We start from the raw sequence: 5,426 nt of genomic DNA on the forward strand, positions 1-5,426 counted from the left end.
ATAAATTAAAATTTTTAATAATGTTTCTAGTCACTTCATACCTTCAAATGTTCAAACTTTCATGACTTCACATACTCATAGTTTTATTCCTCTTTCAAACATGATTTTAAATTCATTCTACAACTCTCATGGTTGCCTTAACACCACCAACACAGGTCTAAAAATTCATTATTCCCTTTCCTCTATTCCTCTCATCTGGCATGCATATTTCCTACACTTTTCTTGGGCAATCTTCTACACCTACCTATAAATCCTTTCTTCAAACTTGTTGTTGTTTATTGCTTCCTCTTAACATCATTAAATTTTGTATTTTATAGACATTAAGACCACTTTAGGGTACTAAAAAAATGCACCCAAATCTATTCTTTCATTTACCTTCAATTGTCTTTTGAAATCCCTCTATATGTGCTTCCAATTCATCATTAAATGCTTCCAAATATGGCACCCAAGCTTGTTCCATCATATCCAAGACCTTGTTGATGTAGACATTTTTAAAAAATAAATAAAAATATAAACCAAGTTGTGTTCATTTGGAAATTGAAGTGCCTTTAATGATTTTATGAACACTAGCTTTTCCGTTAATTTTAAACACCCTAATTGAAAGAATATACAAGAATGGAATGTCAAAGGTCACTTGTCTTATACAAACTTATCTTGGCATAAAATTTGAGAAAATAATTAATTTTCAATTCTATAATATGCCAATCGATCCCTTCAACCCTTGAAACTTTGAATTCATACAATATAATAGTCTAAACGCTATATTGATCACCCTATATGTCTTTGATTTTTAAAATGGAAGTCAAGTATTAATAAAATAAATATTTGACATGCCAAATTTTTTGGTCTTTTTCTCCGATATATTTTATTATGTATAGCTAATAGTATTTCCTCATCTATTTTTTTCAAGTCCAATAGTCTTTTCTATTATGACTCTTCTTCATTCAATCTTAAAGTGGTGTGTCTTAAATTTGGTATGATATTTGAAATATTAAGTTCATTTTAAGTTCATAGTGTTGACGTGGCTAAAGTCAAATTTCAACTCTCTCTAGTCAACACATAATAGGATGCTAAGTATCCTATCCTTTCTTGAATAAGGAAATCCCTAACGTTGTTTCAAATGATCAAAGGGGGCAACCTCAAGGTACCAAATGTCAGGTCTTGACTACGAGATAACTCAACGATGATGTGTTTTGCTGGTAACACAAGGGGGCTTATGTTTATAATATATTGGCCTACATTCGACGATGCTATGATTCTCAAACTAGGAAATAAATAGCAAAAGAGGAGGATTTAGGGATCCTAAGTACAGTGATGGTAACAACTGGTGTTACGGGCACGAGGGCTTCACTTAGTGAACCTAGTTTCTATCACGTGTGTTCATGGCATACTAAAGAATCCCCTATTTAAAAAAAATATTGCCCTAAACTCCTTTTTTGTCACCCCCTCCCAATACACAACTTGGATTAAAAGCCCCCTATTTTTGCCAAATATTGTATTTTTTCATAGGGGCGAGTACACCAAGATGGGGGACCAAAAAGGTGCCAATTTTTTTTTGGCCCCCATCAAGCCCTTTAGCGCACACCAAATAAGGTGTATTCCCTATTTGGCGTGTCGAACCTAAGGTTTGGGCGTTCCAAATAAGGCGAGCACCAAATGCATTTGCATTTTGACAAGTGCATTTTCAATTTATTCTTCTCTTTCAGCTTCTTTCTCTCTGAGTATACACATAAAATATAACATTTATGTATTTAAGTTATATTGTATGTATATATTGTCAAGATGTTTGAGAGTGGATCCAGATCTCTAGGAGTTATAATGAAGATTCTAGTTTTTAGAATATTCATATAAATTTAAAACTTAGTCAAATTTTAGTAATCAACATGCTCGTATCAACATTCTCTCTCTCTTTCTCTCCTTCTCTTTTCCTACATTCTTCCCCTCCCTCCCTCTCTCGCACTTGGGATTTCTCTCCCTTCAGTCTCTCCCTCAACCCCTACCTTCCTCCCTCTCTCTCTCTTTCTCACTCTCTCCCTTCATCCTTCTCTTCATCTCTCTCTCTCTCTATCTCCCTCTCTATGGTTTATGTAAATAAAGGCAAATACTAGGGAGGGAGAGAGAAAGAGAGAGAGAGAGAGAGAGAGAGAGAGAGAGAGAGAGAGAGAGAGAGGAGAGGAGAGAGAGAGAGAGAGAGAGAGAGAGAGAGAGAGAGAGAGAGAGAGAAAGGTAGGGGTTGAAAAAAAGAGAGGGAGATACTTGAGAGAGAGAGATAGGAAGGGAGCCTAGATTGATGGAAAAGAGAGAAATATACTAGGAAGAGAGCCTAAGTGAGAGAGGGGGAAGAGAGAGAGAGAGAGAGAGAGAGAGAGAGAGAGAGGAGAGAGAGAGAGAGAGAGAGAGAGAGAGAGAGAGAGAGAGAGGAAGGTAGGGTTGAAAAAAAGAGAGGGAGATACTTGAGAGAGAGAGAGAGAGATATCCCTACCTTCCTCCCTCCTTCTCTCTCACTTGAGATCTCTCTCTCCCCCTCTCCCTCCCTCAACCCTTCAACTCTCTCTCTCAACCCCTCCCTTTATCTCACATGGGCTCTCTCTATCTCTAGTCTCTTCTTCTCTTTCCATCAACCTCTCCCTCTCTCAACCCTTCCCTTCCTCCCCCTCTCTCTCTCACTTGGGCTCTCTCTCTAGTCTCTTACTCATTTTCTATCCCTTCCTTCCTCTCACTTAGGCTCTATCTCTCTCTCTCTTAGGTTAGGCTTGGGAGGGAGAGAGAGAGAGATGGAAAGAGAGGGAGAGATACTTGAGAGAGAAAGAGAAAGGGAATATGAGAGAGAAAGAAAGAGTGTTAGAGGGAAAGAGAGAGAGAGAATTGAGAGAGAAAGAGAAATGGAGAGAGGGAGAGAGGGAAAGAATGTGAGAGAGAGACACTTGAGAGAGGGAGGGAGAGAGATAGAGAGGGTGGGAGAGGGACCTGGAAAAACAAAGAGAATAGGAAAGAGAGACACCTAAGATAGAGAGAGGGGGTAGGGAGAGAGGGAGATAATGGGAGAGAGAGATCTAGATAGAGGATGAGAGGAAGAGATAATGGATAGATAAAGATAAAGTGAGTGGGAGGGAGAGAGGGAAAGAGAGAGATAGTTGAGAAAATGAGAAAGGGAGGGGCAAGTAGAGAATGGAAGAGAGAGAGGGGGGAGAATGGAGAGAGAGAGAGAGAGAGAGAGAGAGAGAGAGAGAGAGAGAGAGAGAGAGAGAGAGAGAGGAGAGAGAGAGAGAGAGAGAGAGAGAGAGAGAGAGAGAGAGAGAGAAGGGGACTGGGAGGGAGAGAGGGAAAAATATTTAGAGGGAAAGAGATAGAGACTTGAGGGAAAAAGAGACTTAAAGGAAAAGAGAGAGACTTGAGAGAGAAAGAGAAAGGGAGGGGGAAGGAGAGAATACATAGAATGGGATAGAGAGAGAGAGATTTGAGAGAGAAAGAGAAATGGAGGGGGAAGGAGAGAATAGACAGAATGGGGGAGAGATAGAGATAGAGAGAGAGCGGGAAAGAATGGAGAGAAAGAAAAGAATGGGAGAGAGACACACATTAGAGATAGAGAGAATGGAAGAGAGACACCTAAGAGAGAGAGAGGGACTGGGAGGGAGAGAGGGAAAGAGAGAGAGAGGGAAAGAATGGAGAGAAAGAAAAGAATGGGAGAGAGACACACATTAGAGATAGAGAGAATGGAAGAGAGACACCTGAGAGAGAGAGAGAGGGACTGGGAGGGAGAGAGGGAAAGAGAGAGAGAGTTTAGAGAGAAAGAGAGTCAAAGGGAGAGAATGGGCAGAATGGGACAAAGACACTTGCGAGAGAGAGAGAGAGAGAGAGAGGGGGGGGGGGGTGAGGGGGGGAGGGGAGAGAATGGACAAAAATGGGACAGAGACACTTGAGAGAGAGAGAGATATGGGGAGGAAGATAGGGAAAGAATATGATAGAGACACCTGAGAGAGGGGAGAGAGAGCGAGTGGGGGAGATATAGAGAGACCTGAGAGGTGGATGGAGGGATTTTGTGTGTGTGTGTGTGTGTGTGTGTGTGTGTGTGTGTGAGAGAGAGAGAGAGAGAGAGAGAGAGAGAGAGAGAGAGAGAGAGAGAGAGAGAGGTGAAGGGAGGGATGACGAGAGAGAGAGAAAGAGAGAGTGAGAGATAGAGAGAGCTTGAGTGAAAGGGAGGAAGGGATGGAAGGATAGTAAGAGACTAGAGAGAGAGGTGAAGAGAGGGAGAGAGGGAGAAAGAGAGAGATGATGATGAAAGGGAGAGAGGGAGGGGGAGGAGAGAGGGAGATAATGGTAGAGAGATACACCTGAGAGAGGAGGAGATTAAGATAGAGAGATAAAGGCTAAGAGGGAGAGATACAAGAGGTAAAGAATGGGAGAGAAAGAGAGATGGAAAGAGAGTTAGAGAGAGAGAATGGGAGGGAGAGAGGGAAAGAGAGTTAGAAGGAAAGATAGAGACTTAGAGAAAAAGAGAAAGTTAGGGGGAGGGAGAGAAAGAGGGAGAGGGAGAGGGAGAGAATGGGAGAGAGGTACACTTGAGAGAGGAGGAGAGTGAGATAGAGAGATAGAGGATGAGAGGGAGGGAGACTTAAAAGAGGAAAGAGAGAGGGAAAGAGAGTTAGAGAGAGAAATAGAGAGAGGGAGAGAGGGAATGAGATGAATAGAGGAAATTTAAAGTTAGAGGGAAAGGAAGAGAGATACACTTGAGAGAGGAGAGAGATAGAGAGATAAAGGATGAGGGAGAGAGACTTGAGAGAGAGGGAGCGGGAGGGAGAGAGAGAAAGAGTGATAGAGGGAAAGAAAGAGATACTTGAGAGAGGAAGAGAAGGGGAGGGGGAGGGAGAGGGAGATAATGGGAGAGAGAGACCCAAGAGAGGGGGAGATAGTGAGAGATAGAGATACCTAAGAGAGGGATAGACCAAAGAGAGAGTGGGTGAGGGAGATGGGAAATAGAGGGAGAGATACCCGAGAGGGAAGGAAGTAGAGAGGAAGAGACTGAGAGAGAGAGAGAGAGGCAAGGGTTAGAAAGAGAGAGGGGGAATGCAGGGAAGAGACCAAAGAGATAATGCTGATATGAGCATGTTGATTACTGAAATTTGACTAATTCTAAAATTTATATGAATACTCTAAAAAAATAGAATCTATTGTTAATCTGAGAGGATTCAATCAATACCCAGGGGGGGGGTGAATCAGTATTAACAACAATTTCAAACTTAAACTGATAAGACTTCACCAAATCAATCACAAACCAGTAATAAACTATTTATCAATATCGGTAATAACTGATATCCAACTATTAAAATGATTTATCAGAACTTCTCATTAAGTGTTCATCAACATGCATAAATTGAAATTAAATAAAAATCAACACATCAAAAACATTCACCACATGAACACCAGAA

The sequence above is a fragment of the Cryptomeria japonica genome, chromosome 7 (assembly GCF_030272615.1).
Source record: "Cryptomeria japonica chromosome 7, Sugi_1.0, whole genome shotgun sequence".
Classification (NCBI taxonomy): Eukaryota; Viridiplantae; Streptophyta; class Pinopsida; order Cupressales; family Cupressaceae; genus Cryptomeria; species Cryptomeria japonica.